This window comes from Narcine bancroftii, chromosome 1 (assembly GCF_036971445.1).
Source record: "Narcine bancroftii isolate sNarBan1 chromosome 1, sNarBan1.hap1, whole genome shotgun sequence".
In the NCBI taxonomy this organism is placed as follows: domain Eukaryota; kingdom Metazoa; phylum Chordata; class Chondrichthyes; order Torpediniformes; family Narcinidae; genus Narcine; species Narcine bancroftii.
In genome coordinates this window covers 226,032,293-226,057,917 of record NC_091469.1, presented here as the reverse complement: position 1 = coordinate 226,057,917, position 25,625 = coordinate 226,032,293, and the positions used below count along the sequence as shown (strand labels likewise).

General features: G+C 41.4%; 1 long non-coding RNA gene across 1 annotated transcript in view; it reads right to left on the bottom strand.

The window, feature by feature from the left end:
• LOC138749729 (uncharacterized) overlaps window positions 1-24,680 on the bottom strand; it is a 43,369-nt gene extending 18,689 nt beyond the window's left edge. The window contains exon 1 of the long non-coding RNA XR_011348849.1: window positions 24,642-24,680. This is a non-coding gene — a long non-coding RNA (uncharacterized lncRNA). The remainder of the gene's footprint in view (window positions 1-24,641) is intronic.
• Window positions 24,681-25,625: the final 945 nt, after the last annotated feature.

Sequence of the window (25,625 nt, the reverse complement as noted above, 5' to 3'; positions counted from 1 at the left end):
AGAGGAATATTAAGAGAGGAATTAGGAAAACTAAAAGAAGGTACGAGGAGACTATAGCAAGCAGGGTGAAAATTAATCCAAAAGGGTTCTACAAATATGTTAATGGTAAAAGGAAAGTGAGAGACAAAATTGATCCCTTAGAGAATCAGAGCGGAAAACTGTGTGTGGAGCCTAGAGAAATGGGAGAGATATTGAAGTTTCTTTTCTTCGGTATTCACCAAGGAGAAGGATATTGGGATATGTGAGATAAAAAAAGCAAATTGGGTAAATATGGAGAATATAGTGATTACGAAAGATGTAGTGTTAGGGCTTTTGAGGAATATAAAGGTGGATAAGTCTCCGGGACCAGATGGGATCTTCCCCAGGACATTGAGAGAAGTAAAGGAGGAAATAGCAGAGGCTCTGATGGTAATTTTCCAAATGTCATTAGAGATGGGGATAGTGCCGGAGGATTGGCGTATTGCGCATGTGGTTCCGTTATTTAAAAAGGGTTCAAGGAGGAAGCCTGGCAATTATCGGCCTGTAAGTTTGACGTCAGTGGTAGGTAAATTAATGGAGAAAGTTCTTAGAGATAGTACTTATAAATATCTTGATAGACAGGGTCTGATCAGGAGCACTCAACACGGATTTGTGGGCGGAAGGTCCTGTTTGACCAATCTGATTGAATTTTTTGAAGAGGTGACTAGGAATGTGGATGAGGGTAGCGCAGTGGATGTTGTCTATATGGACTTCAGTAAGGCCTTCGATAAGGTACCACATGGAAGGTTAGTTAGGAAGGTGCAGTCTTTAGGTATAAATTTTGAGATAGTCAAATGGATTGAACATTGGCTGAAAGGGAGAGGCCAGAGAGTGGTAGTGGAAAATTGTCTGTCAGGTTGGAGGCCGGTGATCAGTGGTGTGCCTCAGGGATCTGTATTGGGCCCATTGTTGTTCGTTATATACATCAATGATCTAGATGATGGGGTGGTGAATTGGATTAGTAAATATGCAGACGATACTAAGATAGGTGGAATAGTGGATAATGAAGAAGGTTTTCAAGGATTGCAGAGGGATTTGGGCTGCTTAGAAAAGTGGGCTGAAAAATGACAGATGGAATTTAATGCTGATAAGTGTGAGGTGCTTCATTTTGGTAAGAAGGATCAGAACAGGACATACGTAGTAAATGGGAGAGCATTGATGAATACAGAAGAGCAGAAGGATTTAGGAGTAACGGTACATCGTTCCCAGAAGGTAGAAAATAATGTGAATAGGGTGGTGAAGAAGGCTTTTAGTATGCTGGCCTTTATCAATCATTGCATGGAATATAGGAGTTGGGAAGTGATGTTGAGAATTTTTAAGGCATTGGTGCGGCCTAATTTAGAGTTCTGTGTGCAGTTCTGGTCGCCTAATTATAGGAAGGATATAAACAGAGTGGAGAGAGTGCAGAGAAGATTTACCAGAATGTTACCTGGGTTTAAGCATCTAGAGTACAGGGAGAGATTGGGCAAATTAGGTCTTTATTCTTTGGAGCGTAGAAGGTTAAGAGGGGATTTGATGGAGGTATTTAAGATTATGAAAGGGATAGACAGAGTGGATGTGGATAGACTATTTCCGTTAAGAGTAGGAGAGATTGAAACAAGAGGACATGAGTTAAGAGTTAAGGGGCAGAGGTTTAGAGGTAACATGAGGGGGGAACTTCTTTACTCAAAGAGTGGTAGCGGTGTGGAATGAGCTTTTGGGAGAAATAGTGATGGCAGAGTCAATTTTATTATTTAAGAAAAAGCTGGACAGGTATATGGATGAGAAGAAGGTGGAGGGTTATGGCCATTGTGCAGGTAGGTGGGACTAGAGAGGAGTGTTTGGTTCGGTGCGGACTAGAAGGGCCTAATGGCCTGCTTCCGTGCTGTAATTGTTATGTTATGTTATGTTATGTTAATTTAAGGCTTCTGATGTTACAGTCGCATGTCCTGTTGAGGTACAAAATTACAGCAGAATCACAAAGTGCAAAACACAGATTGTATTGAGTCATGCTGGTGAGAATGGGCAGGTAGTCAAGGTCACCTCGCTAATTCTGTTGAATCTCATTCAAAGAACCCAGTGGAGGGGTACAATATTTAAGGATCATTCTTGGATACAAATTGGAGAGGGATCTCTTTGAATGTATTGTTACAAAGTTAAGGCATTACAGTCAATATTTGCACATTTCCAAATTTCCAAAGACAGGGAAATAGTTGATGTCAGTCAGCATTTTACATGTGGCTGTATGGTGGTACACCGCCGGCCTACTGCAGGGGGCAACCTCCATACCTGCAGGAGTGTAAGGGGGTCAGGACAATACCGGACCACAGGTTAATCAGTCGGCCTGAATGGATCAAGCCCCACTCGGTTGGATATCAATCACCCTCCAGTATAGAAGCCTGCGCCGGCCTCCCGAGGCCTCATACAGAGTTGCTGCAGCCACAGCCAGCCTGGCTCTGTGGAAGTCTTTGTGGATTAAAGCCTGTTATACAGTCTATATCTTGTGTGTGTTTGATTCTAACAGCACACCACAGGCTGATCAGAAGGAATCAGTTGTGGGTGTCCAATGAGCAACAAATCTCTATGAAAACTGGCAGGAACCTTCCTGAGCGGTAACCATTTACCTTTCAAGCACCAAAGCCTGGTGGAATTCATAAATGTTAAATCCTGTGCACAGTATAAGAAATGCCTGCAACCAATGAACTTGGAGGAGTGAGAAGTGAAATTGGACTGTGAGTCAAATAACTTTTCTAAACTTACACACACATTACATACACGTGCACTTAGAATTAGAAAGGGGTTAAGTTAGGTTAAGTTAATAGTAATAAGTTAAAGTTTGATCCTGTTTTCATGTTTAAAGATAATTAAAAGCAACTTTTGTTTAAGTAACCATTTGTCTCAGTAAATTTCTATTGCTGCTGGGTTTTGGGGTCCTCTGGGCTCATAACAGTACGCTGACCTTGTAAATAGACAAAAGCAGCTCCCAGTTGTGGATGAAGCAAAATCTTTCGAATCAAATAAAACAAGGGGCTGTGAACAATTTTTTAATTAAAATGTGTCAAATAGTTATAACTGCAATTAGCTGCATGTAGAGGTGTGGATACAGAGGCAATCAGGGATTTTAAAACCTAACTAGAAAGACTCCAGAGGATTGCGTGAAAATGAAGTGTTCTACAAGGAGCCTATGTTGAATTGCTGGGCCAAGTAGACTTCTTCTGTCCCATAATGATTTAATGATTCTAATTGTGATGCTTCCATCTTATAGCTCCCGAGTTCAAGGGTGATGAGATTTAGCATTCAATTTAAGGTTGAGCCTGTCCATCTTCAGGCATACATTCCAAGCGTGGGTGCTTATTCATGGCTGGAAATGGGAAATGTTATCTCTTCTTCATTTAGATAAAACAACGTTCTCAGGTCATCGGTGCAAGACATGCAGACACAAATCTAGACATAACATTTCAAAAAGCAATGCATATGCAGGACAAATATGCATATATAAAAATAAGTAAATATTGTTTGATAAGTAGTCGAGTCTTGGATGGTTAGTGTGAGCAAGTCTTCTAGTTGTTCAGCATTCTCATTGGCCGTGGGAAGAGGCTGTTTCTGATACTCCTGTATTTGTTTCCTGATGAAAATAGCTGAAAGATGCTGTGTGCAGGGTGGAAGGGATCCTCTTCAACTGTAATGAAATGCTTTAAGAGGCTGGTCATGGCCAGAATTAACATGTACCTAAGCAAAGATCTGGACCCACTGCAATTCGCCTATTGTCATAATCGCTCCACAGCAGATGCAATATCACTGGGTCTCCACTCAGTTCTGGATCACCTCAAAAACAACATTTCATACATACAGCTGCTCTTCATAGACTACAGCTCAGCTTTCAACACCATTATTCCCTCAGTGCTGGTGAAGAAGCTACAAACCCTGCGCCTCCGTACCCCCTTCTGCATCTGGATCCTTGACTTTCTCATTGCAAGACCACAGTCAGTACGAATAGGAAACAAAGTCTCCTCCTCACTGATTATCAACACAGGCGCACCCCAAGGATGTGTGTTTAGCCCACTGCCCTTCTCATTATACTCCCATGAATGCGTGGCCAGGCACAATTCCAATGCCATCTACAAGTTTGGTGATGACACCACTGTTGTCGGCAGAATCACAAACAGTAATGAAGAAACGTACAGGAGGGAGATAGAGCAGCTGGTTGAATGGTGTAAGGAAAACAACCTTGCACTCAATGTCAGCAAAACCAAGGAGATGATTGTGGACTTCAGAAGGAAGTCAGGTGACCACGACCCAGTCCTCATCAAGGGCTCAGCGGTGGAGAGGGTAAAGAACTTCAAATTCTTGGGTGTCAATATCTCAAAAGATCTGTCCTGGAGCCTCACTTTGATGCAATCACAAAGAAGGCTCGCCCGTGGCTATACTTTGTAAGGTGTCTGAGGAGATTCACTATGTCACCGAAAACTCACAAAATCTGCAGGTGTACTGTGGAGAGCTTTCTGGCTGGTTGCATCACTGCCTGGTACGGAGGCACCATCTCTCAGGACAAGAATAAACTCCAGAGGGTTGTTAACTCAGACTGCCATATCAGGCACCAGACCTCACTCTATGGAGGACATCTACATGAGGCAGTGTCTTAAAAAAGCAGCCTTTATCCTCAAAGACCCCCACCACCCAGACCATGCCCTTTTCATTCTGCTACCATTGAGGAACAGGTACAGCAGCCTAAAAATGAGCACTCAACGGCACAAGGACAGATGCTTCTCCGCTGCCATCAGATTCCTGAATAATCAATGATCCAAAGACACGGCCTTACATTCTGTGGACTCTTATTTTTTTAAATAGTAATGTTGTAAAATGGTCAGAATATGAAAGTTTTCCCCATGATGCTGCCACAAAACTTGTTCATGTCAATACATTCTGATTCTGATTCTGAACCATAAAACAATGCAATACAGCTGGCCAGGATGCTCTCGATAGAGCTCCTATAGAAGGTTGTCATGATGGTGGCCAGTAGCCTTGCCCGCTTCAGTTTTCTCAGGAAGTGCAGTCGCTGTTGCACCTTCCTGACAAGTGAGGAGATGTGGAGTGTCCTGAATAGGTCACTAGCTGAGTGTACTTCAAGAAACTTGGTGCTCCACTCTCTCCACTATTGAGATATTAATGTGTAGTAGAGGGTGGTCGATCCTGGATCTCCTGAAGTCCACAATCATCTCCTTCATCCTGTCCACATTGAGACTCGGGTTGTTATTTTCACACCATATCACGTGATTTTCCACCTCTTCTCTGTAGTGCAATTCGTCATTGTGGCTGATGAGGCCGATGACTATTGTGTCATCTGCAAACTTGATGGAGCTGGATCTAATGTTGCAGCCATGGGTCAACAGCGTGAAGAGGAGCAGGTGAACACGGGGCCCTGAGGTGTTCAGCGTAACAGTGCTTGACATTCTGCTCTGATCTGGACAGACTGTGGTCTTTCTGCTAGTATTCCAGAATCCAGTTGTAGAGAGGAGTGTTGAGTCCCAGCAAGGACACCTTCTCCACCAGCCTCTGGGGAATGATCCTATTAAACACCGAGTTGAAACTGATGAACAGCATCCTGGCATATGAGGCATCATTCTTCAGGTGGATTAGGACAGAATGCAGGAACAAGGTTATACCATCATTAATTGAAATGGGTCTAGTGTCTCTGGGAGGCGCGCTTTTATGCATTCCATTGCCTGATGCTTGAGGCATTTCATAATGGTGGAGGTCAGTGCCACAGGGCAGTATTCATTGAGGCCCATTACTATCACACCTTTTGGTACCAGGGTGAGGGTGGCTGTCTTGCAACCCACAGGGATAATGGACTGCTGCAGTTAGGTGTTTAAAATGTCTGTTTGTAGGTCTGCGTGGTCCTTCAGCACCCGACTAGGTATATGGTCTGGTGTATGAGTTTGTATGAGATCACCTTGGATTAGGTTCTCCTCACTTCAGCCATGGCTATGCAGGGGGCCAGTTCATTAGGGGGACATGGAGCTTTCTTTGGCATCAGCCTGTAATTCTCAGTGAACCATCCTTAGATGTTCAGTCTGTCCAGAAGGGAGACACCATTGCCTTTAAATCACAAGATAGCCTTGTGATCTATTATGGTCTTGATCCCTCGCCTCATGGCCTCGTCTCTGATGTGGCACAGCTGTCTGTGGATCTTCTGTGCGTGCCCATACTTTGCATGGGAGAGTTTAGTCCTGGTTTATGTTAATGCCATCTTGTCTCCTCTCCTGAAGGCAGCATTCCAAGCTCTGAGAAGGGCCCAGACCTCTACACGTCTGTACTTTTTTGGACTTTTATTCCACTTGTTTAACTCCTGGGGCATAATTCTGTGCCTGCATAAAAATATCCCTGCCTTTTGAGGGTAATGATGTAAAACTCAAAAAGATTTGTCCAGCCACATCTTCATGATATACCGCACATGGTTACTTTCCAAAAATGTGTTCATTTTGTCAAAAATAATCATGTTCCATGAGTTATTTTAATACTACCTCATGGTGACCCTTCACTATGGCAACAAAACCATCTATGCTATATATCTGCTGGAAATATATAACCTAAAGCATTGCCATAGTAACATCGTAGTACATTTTAATGATGAGTAATTCCAGACCGAGATCTTTCCACATCACACCTTGGAAATTTAATTTCTCTTGTGAAGTTCTTCAAGGTGAGATACCATCCTTTGAATTACATTCTTAAAATAAAAACACAAATAGTTATTGCTTTTACCCTGCTAAACTAAGCATAACTGAACATGATTTTATTTTTAAGTCTTGCAATAAAAAGCTTTTGAACAATAGCAATTTGGTTATACCACCAAAATGAATGGCATTCACATCCAGCAGCTAAATTGTCTTTTCAATTCTTTGTTGAGTGCAAACACACAGCTGTAAATTTTGTGAAATCCCATTCCACATATTATTCTTCTTTTTCAATCTTGTTTATTAGTTTTAACATATGCAAAATAGATAGATACATATGGTAATAACAATGAAGTAAATCAATATCGAGTTACAAGTATCAAATAACAATGAACAAGGTACATACGAACGCATGTTATTAAATGGAAAAAGGAAAGAGAAAAAAAACATATTCCAAAACTAAGAATCACACCCCACCCTACGAGGGCTGCTGGCCAAGTTAAAGGGTCCACTACAAATAATAATATCTCTGAGGTTGTAAAAAGAAAGCAGAGATAATTAATCTGCAAGTTTTGAAAGTAATTGAGAAATAACCCCAAAGAGAAAGAAAGTTAAGATGTATTACAATAGTAGAACACCTATTTTTTTTCTAGAGACAGATAGGCCATCGCATCCGACAACCACTGGGTACGAGTGGGAGGGACAGCATCTTCCCATCACAGCAAAATGGGCCTTCTCGCAATGAAGGAAGCAAAAGCCACAACATGGGATTGTGAAAAAAAAATTTAAAAACTTTATTTATTCGTTCAAAAAACAAATAATATATGACATATACAGCAATTAAACATGAACATGAACATTTTTTAGATATATATATAAAAAAAGAAAAAAAGAAAAAAAAAGAAAAGAAAAGATACCCCCCCCCTTCAGCCAACTCTCCTAAGGATAGCCATAAAAAAGAAAAGAAAGAATATTTAAAAAAAAGTTAAATATACATATTAAAATCTAATCAATATAAATTGAAATGTAAATATTTTGAGTATAACAGCCACATTAATAAAAAAAATTATAATTATCATGCGAAACATATGTAATTTTTTCCATTATTAAACAATATATCGGATTGTGAAAAATTAAGTATTGAATCCATTGGCCCCACTCACTCCAAAAAATAGCAATGAAAGAGCTAGGAGTCAAGTTAATATTAACTAATGACAAAAATCAGAGCAAGTAGGGCATAGCCAAAACATATGAGTACCAAGTACCTCAGTTATGCATTTATCACATTTAGAGCAAATATTAGGAAAAAATTTAGCTATCTGCATGTTAGAAAAGTGTGCTCAGATATTATGATTATGCACTTCATGCATCCAAAGTCCCATTGGTATGAAAGGCTTGGCAAAACATAGACTTCTTTTTCATATTCTCTTTCTCCTCCCTCCAATTCTTCATTAACTCTTTCTTCCTTCTCTTTGTCTTGATCTTCATCCTTGCAGATGATCCTGATTCAATAACTAATTGAATCAATGGGTGGATCTGGGTCTGACTAGCCACACTAGTATCCACAGCCTTAACCAACTCAGCTGTTCCCCATAAGGAACATTATGCATTTGCACACATTTTTGCTCATGCGTAATTGATCCTGTGACGTCTGCAGTTCGATCGTCTTCTTCCCGAAAAGATGGCACTGGAGTCACATGAATCCTTGCTGACGCAGCGCGGCTCACTCTTGCAGGAAGAGGAACTTGAGCCCAAGGCTCCATTGTTAAGGTAGGCCCAACTTCTTCAGTTGTACATATCTCTTTAGTAATCATTTTCTTAGTTGCTTGAATCTTTCCTTTTCTTGGAGCATTATAAATCGATTGATAAATATATCTCAAAGTTTTTCAATTTAAGAAATTTTTTAATTTATTTTTTGTCAGGTTTTGATTAATTCTTCTGGGAGAGGCGTACTTTCACGTCTCCAACCTATGCCATCATCCCATGCCCACAGTAAAAACATAGGCGACAAAATTTACAAGAGTATATCTACCGTCAATATTCAGAAAATGTTAACAATTAGACTTTAAAAAAAAAACAAAAGAAAAGCATAACTTGTTAAGCTAAAGTCAGAATAAGAGAAAATCATGTAATCAGCAATGAAGAATGTAAATACAGAACACATTGAAAACAATACTAAAATCAAGCAGATTATCCAATGACTAGTGAAAGGAAAACCAAGCTTGGCTAATAAAATATAGAGTTTAAGATGAATAGAATGAATAAAGAGGAAATGGATGTCATGTATTTGAATTTTCTGGAAGGTTTTAGTGAAGGAGTTTTTTTTAACCAGGTCAGAATATCCAGATCGGGGCTGCCAATGGATTAAGATCGGTTATGCAGGACAACAATTATTTTCAAAACGTTTGCTTCCTGAAAAAAATATTGAGGATTATGATAAACAATCTCAAGCTGAACGCAGAACGTTTCAGATTACTATATCATGTTGAAAGTTGGAGAAACATTAACTTTTATTGAATTTAGTATGTTTAATCACATAATAATGCTGACACATTTTGTTAGTTCAACTGGCCTAAAAATGTTTTGCCACTGATTGTGTTTGTACTCAGCATCCGACGCCACTCATGTCAGTGTCCAACAATAGTGGACCAGCTGCCCTTGACACCTCTTTTCCATGGTCACAATGTCCTGGTGGAGCCTTTCACCATGTTCATCACTGACTGCACCAAGATCAGCAGGGAACAAGACCAAGTGCAAAGGCAGAAAATGAATTTTCAATGACATGTTGCCCTTCATGGATTTGTATGTTTAAAGTAAACTTAAAATATAACAGAAAATCACAAAAATAGTTCATATCTAAAAATTGGTACATGATAGCAACATTTTAAGTTGATTTTCATGACCAGCAGCCCAAAATCCATAAAATACACCCAAAAGTGTTCAGGAAGAAAATTTGTTATTGTCCAGTATTATCAAACAGAATATAAAGCATGTGAATAACTAGATCTTTTTTTCATTTTGACAAACTGTGAACAATGGGGTGTCAGAGAAATCAGGAGAGCCATCATTACCCCAGTTACTCATGAACTATGTCAACAACTCAGGTGAAGGGGCCAAATGTGACATTTCCAAGATTGCAGATGATATACACGAAGTGGGCTTGTGAAGATGGAAGGAAAATTTCAACAAATAAACTGAGTCACAGGCAAAAAGATGGCAGCTGAAATATAATGTGGAAAAATATGAAGTTATCTACTTTGATACACAAAGCAGAACTTCTAAATATTTTTTAGATGGTGGTGACATTAGTTATCGTTGATTTTCAAAAAGTTGCGGGGGGGAGGGTGGTGGTTCATTGTACATAAGGCCACAAATCAGTTAAAGTCATTATTCTTTCAAGCATTGAAGCAAGCCATTTGGCATTTGGAGTACTGGCCTTTATTGCAAAAGGATTGACTGCTGAAGTAAAGAAGTTTTATTGCATTTATATGGGATCTTGGTGAGCTTGTACTGGGAATAAAGTATGCATTGTTGAGGGAGTGCAACAAAGATTCTTTAGAGTCTTCACATAGGTAGAGATCAGACGTATGAAGAGAGATTTGATAGACTAAGCAAGCATTCTCTAGAATGTAGAAGAATTAGAGGAAATCTCAGTGAAGCATAAAATTCTTATAAGATGTCCACTTTTTTTTGATAGTGAGGGTGTTGTGCAGCTGTTTGAAACCTGCAGTTAAACATCCCTGAGATATGCTAGCAAGGGTTCATTGACCTGTTGGCACCAAATGGAATATTTTATCAGGTATCAATGGACCACTGGGTGTTACTAAATCAAATTGGAATCTGTAGGAATGTAGGAAGAGCTGAAGTCAAGTGTAACACACAAAACACTAATGTATCTAAACTTATCATACTTATCTAACTTAACCCCCAACTGTGCACAAATAGACTGGTGTGTGTGTGTGTGTGGAATACCCCAAGCCACTTCAGCTCAAGGCCCAATTCTCAGAAGGCACTTCAAAGTTCAATATCAGAAATTCATTGTTGACACATAGGTTTGAAATTAGTGCAACACACAAGCTTTAAGGTGGATGAGACGTGCAGGTTTTAAATGAAATTAGCAGTTCATGAAGTGTGTGGAAGAGACTGGGGGGAGGGTATGAATGTTTATAACTCACCAAACCCTTGTTGAGATGCTTCCAATAAAATGTCCTTTTCAGACAAATGCCAACCAAAACTCTGCTTCTTTGACATAGGGACATGAAGCTTCCAGAACCCTTTCTATGCATCAGCTGAACTCAAGTGACTCTCACTCAGGTCACTATCCAAGTGTAGTATTTCTTCTGCCTTCAGAAACCTTTTCATGAGTCAGCTGAAAAAAAGTGACCTTCATTCTTTTGGTCACAGAGTGATACTCTCATTCCTTTATAACTGAGGAAATTAGACATTATGCCAATCCAGCACAGTATTTCTTTCAAGAGCTCTTTGCTCCTGTGCTATCTCCTTAAAATGGCCCCTGAGCAAAATGGTGTACTCAGTCTTAATCTGTTGGTCACATGGTCTCTGCACCTTCTATTCAAATGTATCCAATTTAGGAACATGCTATCTTCAGCCTGCAGCCAGTTTCACAGACAATCCAAAGTGTACAGGGTTTGTTAAATCTGTTCTCTTAAAGTGACAATCCCACACAAAAGAAAATGGACACAAATGGGAGCATGTAATACCTCCTTTCAACAAAGAAAATTTCAAGCTGAAAGAGCAAAATTTTAACTGCACCCACAATGTTTGAAATAATGCATTACATGACATAATACAGACAAATAAACATTTTTCAGTAACATTGCAAACTTAATATCGTGAAAAGACAATCAGCAAAATGTTTACAGAATTTTCTGTAATACCCATCCATTCCCAAAAATCTCCTAATAGCTTTCTTACTCGTGGGACTAAGAAACATAGAAATCGTCTGAACTTTCGCCTGGACAGGTGCCAATTTGCCTTGATCAATGATGTAACCAAGATGAGTCACAGTAGCATGGCCAAATTCACTTTTACCTAAATTGACAGTAAGGTTTGCTTTTGAAAGTTTGTCAGACAATCTCTCTACCTCAGAGATATGTGCTTCCCATGTATCATTCCCTATAACCAAATCATCAATATAAGCATCTGTATGCTCTAAACTTTGAGTTATAGAATTAATCTTCTTTGGAATGTCCCTGGAGCATTCTTCATTCCAAATGGCAAAACATTATATTATATAAACCTGATGAGGTCACAAATGCATAAATTTCCTTCCTTCTCTCTGCTAAGGGAACACACCAGTAACCTTTCAATAAGTCCATCATTTTAAGAAACCTAACCTTTCCAACTTTGTCCACACAATCAAACACCCTAAGGATAAGATAAGCTTTGTTTCATCAGTGACTGGCTTGGTAGCCAACTGCATCGCAGGTACAACTTTACCCTCTGCAAGATAATTCCCTAATAATAACAAGACCCCTCCACCGGTAAACTTGTTTGGATCCCTATTGCAACAGGTCCTTGAGCTAATTCTGCTTTCAGCATTCTACTGTTCAGAGGTATAAACTCACACTCCTAAAGCTTGAACTAAATTTATGTCACCCATGGCAATCTCATCGCCAAACTTCAAAGCACTGTCCTGGCCATTGGCGACATAGAGCGAGTCACTGCCTCACTAGGACCTCATTTTGTGACTTCAGGAACCGAGCCTTCAAAGCCTCGATGGCAGTGTCATATGTAGTGCAGTCCCTGATAACTGCATACCCTTTCGTTCCTAACCTCAAAACGAATGCAGATCACTTGAATTCATCAATGTGGAAGACGTCTCTGGTCACATTCATTTAGGCCTGGAAGCAGTCTAGCCAGTATATGAACTCTTCAGCCACGTCGGGGGACAGAGGCTCTGTCAGCAGTATCCCTGGCTTGAGTAGCACTTCCATCGTTTAGGGAATAAGAAAACAAAATTGTAGTGCAAATAAAAGTTCTCACGATTGGAGGGAGAACAAATGCTTTTATTAGCTTATAACTATGGGTAGGGTTTCATAGTCGTCTTCAGAAGGGTTCTGAGTTTTGGTGGGAAACCAGGGTTATAAGTGAGTAGATGGGGGTGGAGCCAGGAAATGGAGCCAGCCATCAGCACAACACACTACCAGTGAATCCCAGTTCACTGCAGAGTCCCAGCATTAAAGGGCTCAACTGGCTACATGCAGGAGAATGTTTCATATCGTCGAAGAATCTCAAACGGTGTGTTAGAACAAAGGGATATCTTGCTATGACCGCAAGTTTTATAAAGAGTGTTTGGTCATTTCAGCATCAGGTGAAGAGAACTTTCTCCAACCAGCAGATGAGTGAAGAACAGACGATGATGAGAATGAAGGTGGGGCTGCTAAAGGATAAAGGATCCTGGAGTGGAGGAGGTCGGGGAGTCCTAAGTGAATACTTTGCTTCAGTATTTGCAAGAGAAAAAAATCTTGATCAGGGTGCGATGTGAATAGAACAGGCTTGTGTGCTGTACAATGTTGATGTTAAGGAAGAGGAAGTGTTGGATTTTCTTAAAAACATTAAGATTGATAAGTTCCCTGGATTGAATTGATGTGGGAAGGGAGAGAAACGATAGTTGAGGCAGTGGCTATGATCTTTGAGTCCTCTTTGGCCACAGAGGAGGTGCCAGAGGATTGGAGAATGGCAAATGTGGTCCCCTTGTTTGAAAAAGTTTGGATGTAGCATCCTGGGATTTATAGACTGGTGAATCTTACGTCAGTGATGTGCAAACTATTGGAGAAGATTCTTGAGGAGAGGATCTATGAGAATTTGGAGAAGTCCAGACTCCTCAGGGATAGGCTTTGTGAATGGAAGATTGTGCCTCACAAGCCTAATTGAGATTTTTGAGGAGGTAACAAAAGAAATTGATGAGAGTAGGGTGGTGTACATGGTCTATATGAATTTTAGTAAGGCATTTAGTAAGGCCATGAAAGATTCATTCAGAAAGTCATGAGTCATGAGATCTATGGAAACATGTTTGTGTGAATAAAAAATTAGCTTGCATGTAGCAAGCAGAGAGTAGTAGTGCAAGGAAATTATTCTGCCTGGGACCCCATAGTCTTTGTGATTTTTATAATTAACCCAGATGAAGGATGAGTCAGTATGCTTGCAAATGATATGAAGGTTGAAGGAGTTGTGGATGGAGCCAAAGGTTGTTGTAAGTTTACAAAAGGGTATAGGCAGGATGTAGTGTTGGCGCCTCACAGTTCGGCGGGCAGCAACCTCCTTTGAAGAAGACCGCAGAGCCCACCTCACTGACAAAAGACAAAGGAGGAAAAACCCAACACCCAACCCCAACCAACCAATTTTCCCCTGCAACCACTGCAACCGTGTCTGCCTGTCCCGCATCGGACTTGTCAGCCACAAACGAGCCTGCAGCTGACGTGGACATTACCCCTCCATAAATCTTCGTCCGCGAATCCAAGCCAAAGAAGAAGTGTTGGGTGGAAAAGTGGCAGATGTTCAATCCAGATTAAGTGTGAGGTAATGCATTTTGGAAAGACAAACCAGAAGGCTAAGTACAGGGTTAATGGTTTGTTATTTAAGAGTGGGGATGAACAGAGAGAGACCTTGGGGTTCAAATCCATACATCCCTCAATTCGCTAAGTGGGTTGATAGGATAATGGCCTTCATTGATAGGGAGATTGAGCTCAGCAGTCAAGAGGTCATGTTACAACTCTACCAATCTCTGGTGAAACCACACTATTGTGTCCAGTCCTGGTCACCTAATTTTAGGAAGTATGTGGAATCTATGGAGAGGGTGCAAAGGAGATTTACCAAGACATTGCCTGGATTTTAAAATAAGTCTTATGAGGCAAGGTTAGCAGAGCTGGGACTTCTCTCTTTGGAGTGTAGAAGGATGAGAGGAGACTTAATAGAGGGCTACAAGATTATGAGAGACATGGATAGGGCGGCTTTTTCCCAGGGCAGGAATAGCAAACAGCAGAGGACATACGTTGTGAAGGGAGGGAAGTTTAGGCGAACATCAGGATTAAGTTTGGGTGCCTGGAATGCCTTGCCAGTGATGGTGGTGAAGGATGAAACATTAGGGGCATTTAAGAGACTCTTGGTCAGGCACACGGATGGAAGAAGAACAGAGGGTCACAGGATAGTACTTTTTTTAAGGACTATATGGGTCAGCAAAACATTGAGGGCCGGTACTGTGCTGTAGTGGGCTAGGTTCTAATGCTGAAGGCACGCTGAGTTGTGAGACTAAGTTTCCAAACCCTTTTAATGACCTCCTGTTCAGTTTTATAATGACGTTGGAATTTATTTACCATATGTTTTAACAATATGAATATTTTAAAAATCATCGGTCTTGCAAAAGGATTTCTGGCAGTAGGTAAGCCATTGGATAACTTCAGGATAGCTAAGATACTAATTTCAGACCGATAGAGTAGCATTAAAACCATTTAAGAACGTATTAGGTAGAAAACACATGCCACCCCAGTAATAATCTGCAACAGACGTTGGACTTTTTCCAATGTTGTTGATAATTATTCATTTGAAGTTAGTTATTTGATTTTAGTCCACTTAACACAAGTGTCAACGCTCTCAATTACAAAATTAAAATGAAGTACATTTAGAGAAATAAGTACCATTTTTAATGCATTACGTCCCTTGTAGTTTAACATTAACTGATTATTCAATTCCAGTCACCTCTTTGTATTACAAGAAAGAGAGCCACATGGTCACACCATTATTGTAAATAAATGGATGTTTATGACTTTAATTACTCCACAGAGAATATAAGTAACGTGGTTTCCGTTAATGGCAACTCATTCATTGGTCTTTGTTCACGTGATCATTTAGTTATTTGTTTACTTTTTTTTCCCATGATATGGATAGCTTTGTGGGCAAATTCTGAGAAAATCCAGATTATTCATTCAATTCAAATTCTGCTGTTGGCAGAGAAAGATTTCAATTTGTGCCTCAGGATTACTTTTCATAAGGCCTGACTGTACAGAGACGCAGCAGTAATGAGTCCAAATTCACAACAAATGAGTCCATATAATGAGACAAGGCTAGCTCATACAGCATTTAATTGGCCTACAGATCAATATTTGTCATGAATGCATTATGAGTACTGAACAGTTTACATTGGAAAAAAAGTACTGAAAGTGAATGTAGCTCACTGGCAGCATCCTTAATAGAATGGTTATAGAATTAACACACATTATCATCCAAGTACCAAGCTAATTAGTTAACCGACATAAATAATAAAATAATAGTTTTTTTTGTCATATACAGGTACACGATCCTTTATTCAGAACCCTTGGGGGACAGTGTGTTCCGGATTTCAGATTTTTCCAGATTTCGGAAACCCCACCCAAATTGTGTTGCTGTACCCACCCCCACCCGCTTTCAGTCACCCCGCCATCTCCCCCGACCGCCGGTCCCCACATGCCGGATTTTGTATATCCAGATAAAGGATCATGTACCTGTACTATAAGCATAAACAAAATTATTTTTTGCTGCAGCTGAACAGATACTTGGTCAAAAACAATTATGAAATCAACTAAAACAACTACCGTAGTGTACTTTACTGAATTAAAAAGAGACATTGAATACAATAAAATGGTTAATAAATATTCATAGATATACAAATGAAATATCTCAGTGGTTCTCAACCTTTTTCTTCCCACTTTAAGTCTTCCCTCCGCCATCGGAGCTCTGTGATTAGTGAGGGATTGCTTAAGGTGGTATGTGGGTAGAAAGAAAAAGGTTGAAAACCACTGTTTTAATCGGACCTCATTGACTTCATTATGTTTTCTAACTCCAAAGAAAATGGGCCGATGACAATTTTTCTTAAGCAAAATATTTCAGTAACAATTGGGTCGAGAGCAGTGAATCTCAACCTTCCCTTCCCACCTTAGGCAATCCCTTACTCATCACAGAGCACCCGTGGCACAGGAATTACTTAAGGGGGGATGTGAGTGGAAGGAAAAAGGTTGAGAATCACTGAGATAGCTCTTCTGAATATAGAAGAACCCTAACTATAATTTATCATCACAGGTTTAATTTTAAGTTTGTTGAACGTGTGTATAACAAATTTCTGTTCTCAAAACAATGTTAACTCCAGTGCTTTATAAGGCACTGGTGAGATCTCATTTGGAGTGCTGTGAGCAGATTTAGGTTCCTTGTTTAATAAAGGATGTGCTGAAGAGGGATCAGCAGAAATTCACAAGGATGATTCCGGAAATGAGTGCGTTATCATATGAGGAGAGTTTGACAGCTCTTCGGCTGTACTCATTGAAATTTAGGAGAGTGAGAGAGTGATCTCATTGAAACATTTCGAATGGACAGGGTATATGTAGGAAGATTGTTGTCCATGTGGGAGAGTCTGGCACTGTGACTTTCAAACTGCCCCACTGAACTCACGTACACTTTAAGTATTCCCTATGCCTTAAGTGCTCTGTGATTAATAAGGGATTGCTTAAGGTGGTATATGAGTGGAAAGAAAGAAGTTTGAAAACCACTTTTTTAATCGTACCTAATTGACTCGTTATGTGCACGGTTTCATAGCTCCAAGGAAATGGGCCAATGACAATTTTTCTCAAACAAAATATTTCAGCAACAATTGGGTCGAGTGCAGAGGTTCTCAACCTTCCCTTCCCATTCACACACAACCTTAAGCAATCCCTGAATAATCACAGAGAACTTATGGCACAGGGATTGCTGAAGGAGGAAAGTTTGAAAATCATTGAGTCAAGAACAAAAGGGCACAACTTCAGGACTGAGGGACATTCACTCAGAACAGAGATGTGGTAGAATTTCTTCAGCCAGAGAGTGGTTAATTTCTGGAATTTGTTGCCACAAGCAGTTGTAGAGGCCAGGTCGAGTATATTTAAGGCTGAGATTGATAGATTCTTGATTAGCCAGGGTATCAAAGATTATGGGGAGAATGCAGGGCAGTGGGGATGAGTGGGTAAATGGATCAGTTAATGATCATATGGTGGGATAGACTCATGGGCTGCATAACATATTTCTGCTCAGATGTCTTATGATCTTATCCCAAAAACCATGATATGAAACAACTTGAATTAGTAAATCATTCTTTGGTGTACATTAGAACAGGAATAATTTTCAAAAAATCTAAAATATATTGTGTGTCTAGGACTTCAGAATAATGCAATGACTGCTGTTGAAGTCCTCTTTGAAGATATGATTGAAAGCACTTTGGAAACAGAACAGGCGTGAAGTATTGTGTAAACAGTGGGTTTTAAAATAAGTCAAGACCTCTGTCAGAATTTGTCATAAATTCGGAGGTGGTCCTCTTTGATGAAATGAGTTTCATCCTGGAAATGTTTATCATTGCATTTTAAAGATGAGAATAACTCTAAAGTAATTTAACAATTTTTTTTTGTCTTCAGTATAAAAGCTTTGAATCCAAACTTGAAAAATGAACTCACCAATGGCTGAAAGAGCTAAAGGCAGGTAATCGATTTTTAGTTCGTTTTGCCTTTGAATCCCCAACTAATTATAAGTTGCAATATTGCCACAAACCAAAGAAATGTGCCTCTTAACTGAAGGGCTCAGGCCTGAAATGTTGACTGTCTTTTACTTGCTACGGATGATGCGTGACCCGTTGAGTCTCTCCAGCATTCTGTGTTCTGCATCTTTGACAATTGTTATTAACTTACATACATTCATCTGATAAACTAACTAAAGATTTACTTAAAAGTAAATAACATCACTCGTCATAAGGGTTGCTGAAGCATATGAAAGTTTTTTTTTTATCCCTTAAGGTTGTTAAGCTAACAGAAATTAAACTTTTTAACATTTCGATTTATAAAAGTTTTGGAATCAATTTTCTCCAAAACTTCATAATTATGGTGCCTTTACCTTTTTCCTGATGGCAGCAAAGTAAACAGAGTTCTTTTCAAGGTGATGCTTAGCTCCTCACCATGGAAACCAAGCATTAGAGCAATTATGCAGTCTTACCACAGAACTCCCAGCAGTTTGCATTTAGTACTAACAATACCCGTACCCAATTGCCTATTTCTAAATGATGACCAAAGGATTACAAACTATGCATTGTAATGCATCATGGACCATGCAACATGCTATTTTTTTTTGGTATCTATATATTGTGATCCATTTGGACAGCAGAGTAATGTGGTATCCAGCTTTATAGAACATAACAATTTCATAAACAATTTGGAACATTCATTTTGCAGTTAGACCTAGAAACTCAGCTTGAAAATAGTTTATGTGCTGCCTTGTAAAATATAACTCTGCACAGATTCTATGGTTCAACTCATTCCAAAGCAATTACAGCCATAAAACATCATTTTTTTTGCTTGAAGTCCTTATTGAAAATTGGCCTGAGATGAATGTACTCAGGCCTCTAATACTTGGAGACAGAGTGCAGAAATTTGGCAGTGCTACCACGCTGGCCATGAATGAAGTGGGGCTTGCATAGGAGTGCAGACTGGGATTGTGGCATTCAGCACCCTATTGTTGCATCAGTTCTTCCAATCTGGAGTTGCTCATCAGCTATGGTGCAGGTACTCATCGCTGGCATGGAAAGCACAGACCTCCTCCTAAATCGCTAACCTATAGAGTCAGCAGTGAATACACTTGACAGACCCATCTCCTCAGTAAAGCTGGGCTGTAACTGCTCTATTTGTTTTTTAAAATATTGACCATTAAGCCCCCAATTCCTAAGCTGTGTTACTTGATGGCTCACAGTGAAAGGGCAGCGCAGTCAGGGTAGCCATTACAGCGCTAGCGAGCAAGTTCGAATCCGGTATTGTCTGTAAGGAGTTTGTACAATTGTCCCATGTCTCCCTGGGTTTCCTCTCAATGCTCCGGTTTGCACCCACCCTTCAAGAACATACAGGGGTTGTAGGTTAAAGGGTGTATTTTTCTGGCACAGGCTCATGGGCCGGAAGGGCCCATTACCTTGGTGTATCTCCAAATTAATATATAATAAACCATGGATAATGAAGAAAAAAAAGGCATAAATGTCAGTAGAGTAACTGGGCCAGCAGAATAGAGGTTCTTAGAGGTCTATTTTTTTTTAAAAGTTACATGTGATGTGAGAAGTAGAAAAAGCTAAATCTTACCTTAATGGAACATGCTGCAAAAGAAAAATTGGACTGTAGAATTCTGGATGAATGCATAAAATCCTGTATGGAAAAGATATTTAAAGCACTGCCACAAAATGGTGGCAAAATAATAAACAATGAGATGCATTTTCTCAATGCAAAAACTGCAATGGTCAGAAAGCTGCTCTCCATAAAGTTGCGGATGAACCGTGAATAAATGCTGGCCTTGTCCTTGATCCTCACATCCCCGTAATGAATAACAGTTGCGGCCACTACACTGGGAAAAGCTCCGGATATGAAGAAAGATTAAATCTCATCTCGGCTTATCTTCATTGAGCCTGAAGAGAAGATCTCCATCCTCAATCGATGGTCAGAATATTTCCAATCCCTTTTCAGTGCCAACCGCTCAGTCCAAGAATCCACCCTGCTCCAGCTCCCTCAACAACCCTTGAGGCTAGAGCTGGATGAGGTCCTTACCAAGAAGAGACATATAAGGCAATTGAACAACTGAAAAGTGGCAAAGCAGCAGGTATGGATGGAATTCCCCCCAGAGGTCTGAAAGACTGGCGGCAAAGCTCTGCATACCAAACTGCATGAGTTTTTCATGCTCTGCTGGGACCAAGGAAAGCTGCCTCAGGACATTCGTGATGCCATCATCATCACCCTGTACAAAAACAAAGGTGAGAAATCAGACTGCTCAAACTACAGGGGAATCACGCTGTTCTCCATTGCAGGCAAAATCTTCGCTAGGATTCTCCTTAATAGACTAATACCTAGTGTCGCAGAAAATATCCTCCCAGAATCACAGTGTGGCTTTCGCGCAAACAGAGGAACTACTGGCATGGTCTTTGCCCTTAGACAGCTCCAAGAAAAGTGCAGAGAACAAAACAAAGGACTCTACATCACCTTTGTTGACCTCACCAAAGCCTTCGACACCGTGAGCAGGAAAGGGCTTTGGCAAATACTAGAGCGCCTCAGATGCCCCCCCAAGTTCCTCAATATTGTTATCCAACTGCACGAAAACCAACAAGTTCGGGTCAGATACAGCAATGAGCTCTCCAAACCCTTCTCCGTTGACAATGGCGTGAAGCAAGGCTGCGTCCTCGCACCAACCCTCTTTACTCTCTTCTTCAGCATAATGCTGAAACAAGCCAATAAAGACCTCAACAATGAAGACGGTGTTTACATCCGGTACTGCAAGGAGTCTCTTCAATCTGAGGCGCCTGCAAGCTCACACCAAGACACAAGAGCAACTTGTCCGTGAACTACTCTTTGCAGATGATGCCGCTTTAGTTGCCCATTCAGAGCCAGCTCTCCAGCGCATGATGTCCTGTTTTGCCAAAATGTTTGGCCTGGAAGTCAGCCTGAAGAAAACTGAGGTCCTCCATCAACCAGCTCCCCACCATGATCACCAGCCCCCCCACATCTCCATCGGGCACACTGAACTCAAAACGGTCAACCAGTTTACCTACCTCGGCAGCACCATTTCATCTGATGCAAGGATCGACAAAGAGACAACAGACTCGCCAAGGCAAATAGCGCCTTTGGAAGACTACACAAAAGAGTCTGGAAAAACAAGCACCTGAAGAAACACACAAAGATCAGCATGTACAGAGCCGTTGTCATACCCATGCTCCTGTTCATCTCCGAATCATGGGTCCTCTACCGGCATCACCTACGGCTCCTAGAACGCTTCCATCAGCGCTGTCTCTGCTCCATCCTCAACATTCATTGGAATGACTTCATCACCAACATTGAAGTACTCGAGATGGCAGAGTCCGCAAGCATCGAATCCATGTTGCTGAAGACCCAAATGCGCTGGGTAGGTCACGTCTCCAGAATGGAGGACCATCGACTTCCCAAGATCGTGTTCTATGGCAAGCTCTCCACTGGCCACCGAGACAGAGGTGCACCAAAGTAGAGGTACAAGGACTGCTTAAAGAATTCTCTTGATGCCTGCCACATTGACCACCGCCAGTAGGCTGATATCGCCTCCAACCGTGCATCTTGGTGCCTCACAGTTCGGCGGGCAGCAACCTCCTTTGAAGGAGACCGCAGAGCCCACCTCACTGACAAAAGACAAAGGAGGAAAAACCCAACACCCAACCCCAACCAACCAATTTTCCCTTGCAACTGCTGCAACTGTGCCTGCCTGTCCCGCATCGGACTTGTCAATCACCAACGAGTCTGCAGCAGATGTGGACATACCCCTCCATAAATCTTCGTCTGCGAAGCCAAGCCAAAGAAAGAAGAAAGAAAAAAGCATGCTGTTTGTTATGCAAAGCTGATGATTCACAGTCCAGGCCCCTACACCTTCCTCATCCATGCAAGTGCCATGTCCTGTCAGTCAACAATCCATTTGCAAAACCACAGAGAACAGCCTCCAAATGTTTCACACATTTCATTAGCCATGTAAATAGATTGTTCCCAGGTATAACCCACTGTAAAATTGGCTGCGAGTTGTGTGAAGAACAGAGCTCCAATATGTGACAGTGCCTTTTTAGCCATTTTTACACTTGCATCCCACTAAACTAGCTGTTCAGTGTCCCCAGATAGGAATGGCATTTTTGCTTTTCACACTTGACTACTCCTATATGGGACACTGTACATGTTCACATTTGCAAGGAGCCATCCCTAGCATTAGGTCTGTTTTACCTTCAATCATGCAAAAGGCAGAAGTGATGTCATCTCATTCTACACAATCGCGGACATCAGACAGATCACTTTGGACATCCTGAAGATGTGCGAATCTATCGCCAGACAGTCAGGTCTCATCAGCCTCCTTGTATGCAAGTTGGTGCAAAGAATAACAGGCCCCAAGAGACAATGGACACCTGATCTCAGATGGCAAAATTTTAATGATGTTTTGCATATAACCTGTGATGTGTTTGTGGAGAAGAGTGTGACTGAGCTGAGAGGCCACCGTTAAAAGACGCTTGGTTATAATGAAGTATCTTGAAAGGGTAGCAGAAGGATGTGGAAGAGGGAGAGACCTCAAGAACTCGTGTTCTGGAATGAAGTCTTTGAAAAATACAAAGATGACCAGATGTGTGAGAATCTAGGAATGTCTCGTGCTAGGTTTGATTTCATTGCTGGGATATTAGGGCCACACCTGAGGTGTAAGAACACTTAAAGCCTAAGTCCTCTGGAACATCGGGTCAGACTTGCAATAGCCTTGTGGTGGTATGCTGCTCCTGGAGAGTATCGTTCCATCAGTGTTCTTTTTGGTGTTGGTATCCTACTGCAATCGAAAAGGGTGGCACTCCATCATTCTGCAGGTGTTATCAACTGCGACTATTGGTAAGTTTGATTTAGCCATTAATATCAGTTGTCCTCACCTGAAATTGTAAACATTATGTTCTCTAGCTTACTCCTTCTATGTTTCCAGCTTCACAGATGTGTATGTAGGTTGACCAGGTCACACCCTTGATACTCGTGTTCTTCTCAACTCCCCCCATTTACAGAATGGCTGAGGATGCAGGTGGTTATCTATTCCCCATTGATGTAAGTGAATATGATACAATGCATGATGATGCTTTAACATGTAATGTAATCATCTCAAGTGTTAGATGGATCCTTGCATTGAACATGACACATGATATTGGTGAGTTGACACTGCCATTGTTTCCTTCTGTTCTGAGTAACTCACACACACTCTCAATGATTTTATCGCAGGTCTCCAGAAATGCTGATGGCGTGGAAATACCTGCACATTTGGTTGGAGACCCTGCCTACCCACTGAGAAAGAGGTTGATGAAGGGTTTCACACAACATCACATCACTGATCACCGTAAGCGCTCTTTCAACTACAGTCTGAGCTGCGCAAGAATGGTTGTGGAAAATGCATTTGGCTGTCTCAAAGGATGCTGGAGGCTCCCCTCAAAACAAATGGATATTAGTGCCACCTTTGTGTCAGAGGTTGTTGTTGCCTGCTGTCCCTTGCGTAACAGTTACGAGATTAACAAGGAGCGCTTTCTGGAAGAGTGGAGGGCTATTGCATCTGATCTACCTCCTCCAGAGGGGCAACAGGCCAGGGTCTGCAGCCCTGCGTGAGGCTATATGACAGTTCTGTGTGAAAATTAAGATAATAACTGAGTCATTTCACTTAAAAGTCAATAAAATGTTATTGTCTGTCTTGGAACATTGTGAACTGTAAAATAAAACCTCTTCATATAATTATAGGAACATCATGTGCAACATTTGTGTAAACATAGACAAAAATTGTCAATAAAGGCAGAACAAAAACTTTCTAGAATAAAACTTTAACATATTGATAACATATAGTTGGCATTTCTTCATCCCCATGAATCTTTAGCGTGCCTTCACAAGTGATCAAGGCAATGCAGTGCACATGTACATGTTAGGAAAACATTAGTTTAACGTACTACAGAAATTGTAAACAGAACGACTTCAGTGATAAACGGATTGTGTGCAACTTTTCATTGGGCATTCTCATCAAATTCCTCAAACAGGTGAATGTAGGAGCTGGGATAATGGGCAATGAGGGGGTGATTGGCTGAACCCTGAATGCCAGCCCGTGGCGAGGGTGCGAGGTTCGTCTTTGGAGCCAGATGATGGCAGTAGGAGGGAGGAGAATGGACGGTGGTGAGAGGAGGGAGGGAAAGGCAATGAGGCTTGTGGCAGCATGGAGATGGACAATGGTTGGAAAGGAGGGGGAAGCTGGTGGGAAGGAGGCAGAGGCCGGTTGGAAGGTGGAGGCAGGAGGCCTGCCAAAGGGTGAAGGAGACTGAATGGTGGAGGGCCAAGGCTGGACTCATGCAATTACTTTGATGGATGAGGCAAGTCCCGTTATCACTGCAGTCTGTGCCTGCATCTCCTGCTTTATCTCACTTACCAGGCGTGCGATTCCATCGTGGTCAGCCTGGTGTTCCTGTCTGTCAGTGGCACATTCCTGACCTTTGCTCTGTTGCTATGCCAGCCATTGTCCTGCATCAGCCCCTGCAACATCTTCCCATGCCTCTCCCTTCAGTCCCGTTCTCTTTCATGGTCCATCTGGTCTGTCTCAGATAGGAGTGCACAGATCTTGGTTGCTGCCTCCTGCCTTTTTGTGGACTTCATACGTTTCAGCCTTCTTCTGCTTCCTGGATAGCAGTGATACAAATATGTGAACTAGATGCCATGTCATGACCATTAATTCAAACCAGAATTGACATTAAACAGATGAATTACGAGTCTTACCAGCTTCCAGTACAGCAGCAGATGTGAACCCTGATTTTTTGGCTGTTGTCGTCTGGTCAGTTGCAATCTGCTGGGCAGCAGAGGCAGGGGTTTCAGTACAGTTGTGGGGAGGATAGAAAAGGCATCGGGAGCAGATGAGGGACCAGGGGTGCTTGATGTATCTGGGGCAGACGAGGTACAAGGGGCATCCTGTTCCTGCACCTCACCTCTTCCTCCTCCTCGGGTTGCAAATTGGGTGCAAGGGATTGCGCAGAAGCCACCTTGCTAGCCTGCAGATTGCCTACAAGGGCGAGTGATGTGGCTTGTCTGCTTGTACCCCAAGTGTCGTATACCAGGTTAAAATAAGGCCATTCCCAACGGTCTGCACCACTCCTCCCATTGTTGTTCATGACCTGGTGAAGCCTCGTCTTTAGTGTCTTTAGTTTGTAAATGACCTGTTCTTTGTCCCTCTGTTACCCTATTGCCCTGCCCTGAGATTCAGTGCGATACCCGCATAAAATCGCCCATCTTTAATTGTGCTTGTTACCTCATATCCAGCTCCCACCTGCCCCCAGAATGCAGAAACCATTTTTAATATTTGTTTATGTATGGAACTTTTTTCACAGATATAAACAATAAAATCGCACCAAATAACACCTGA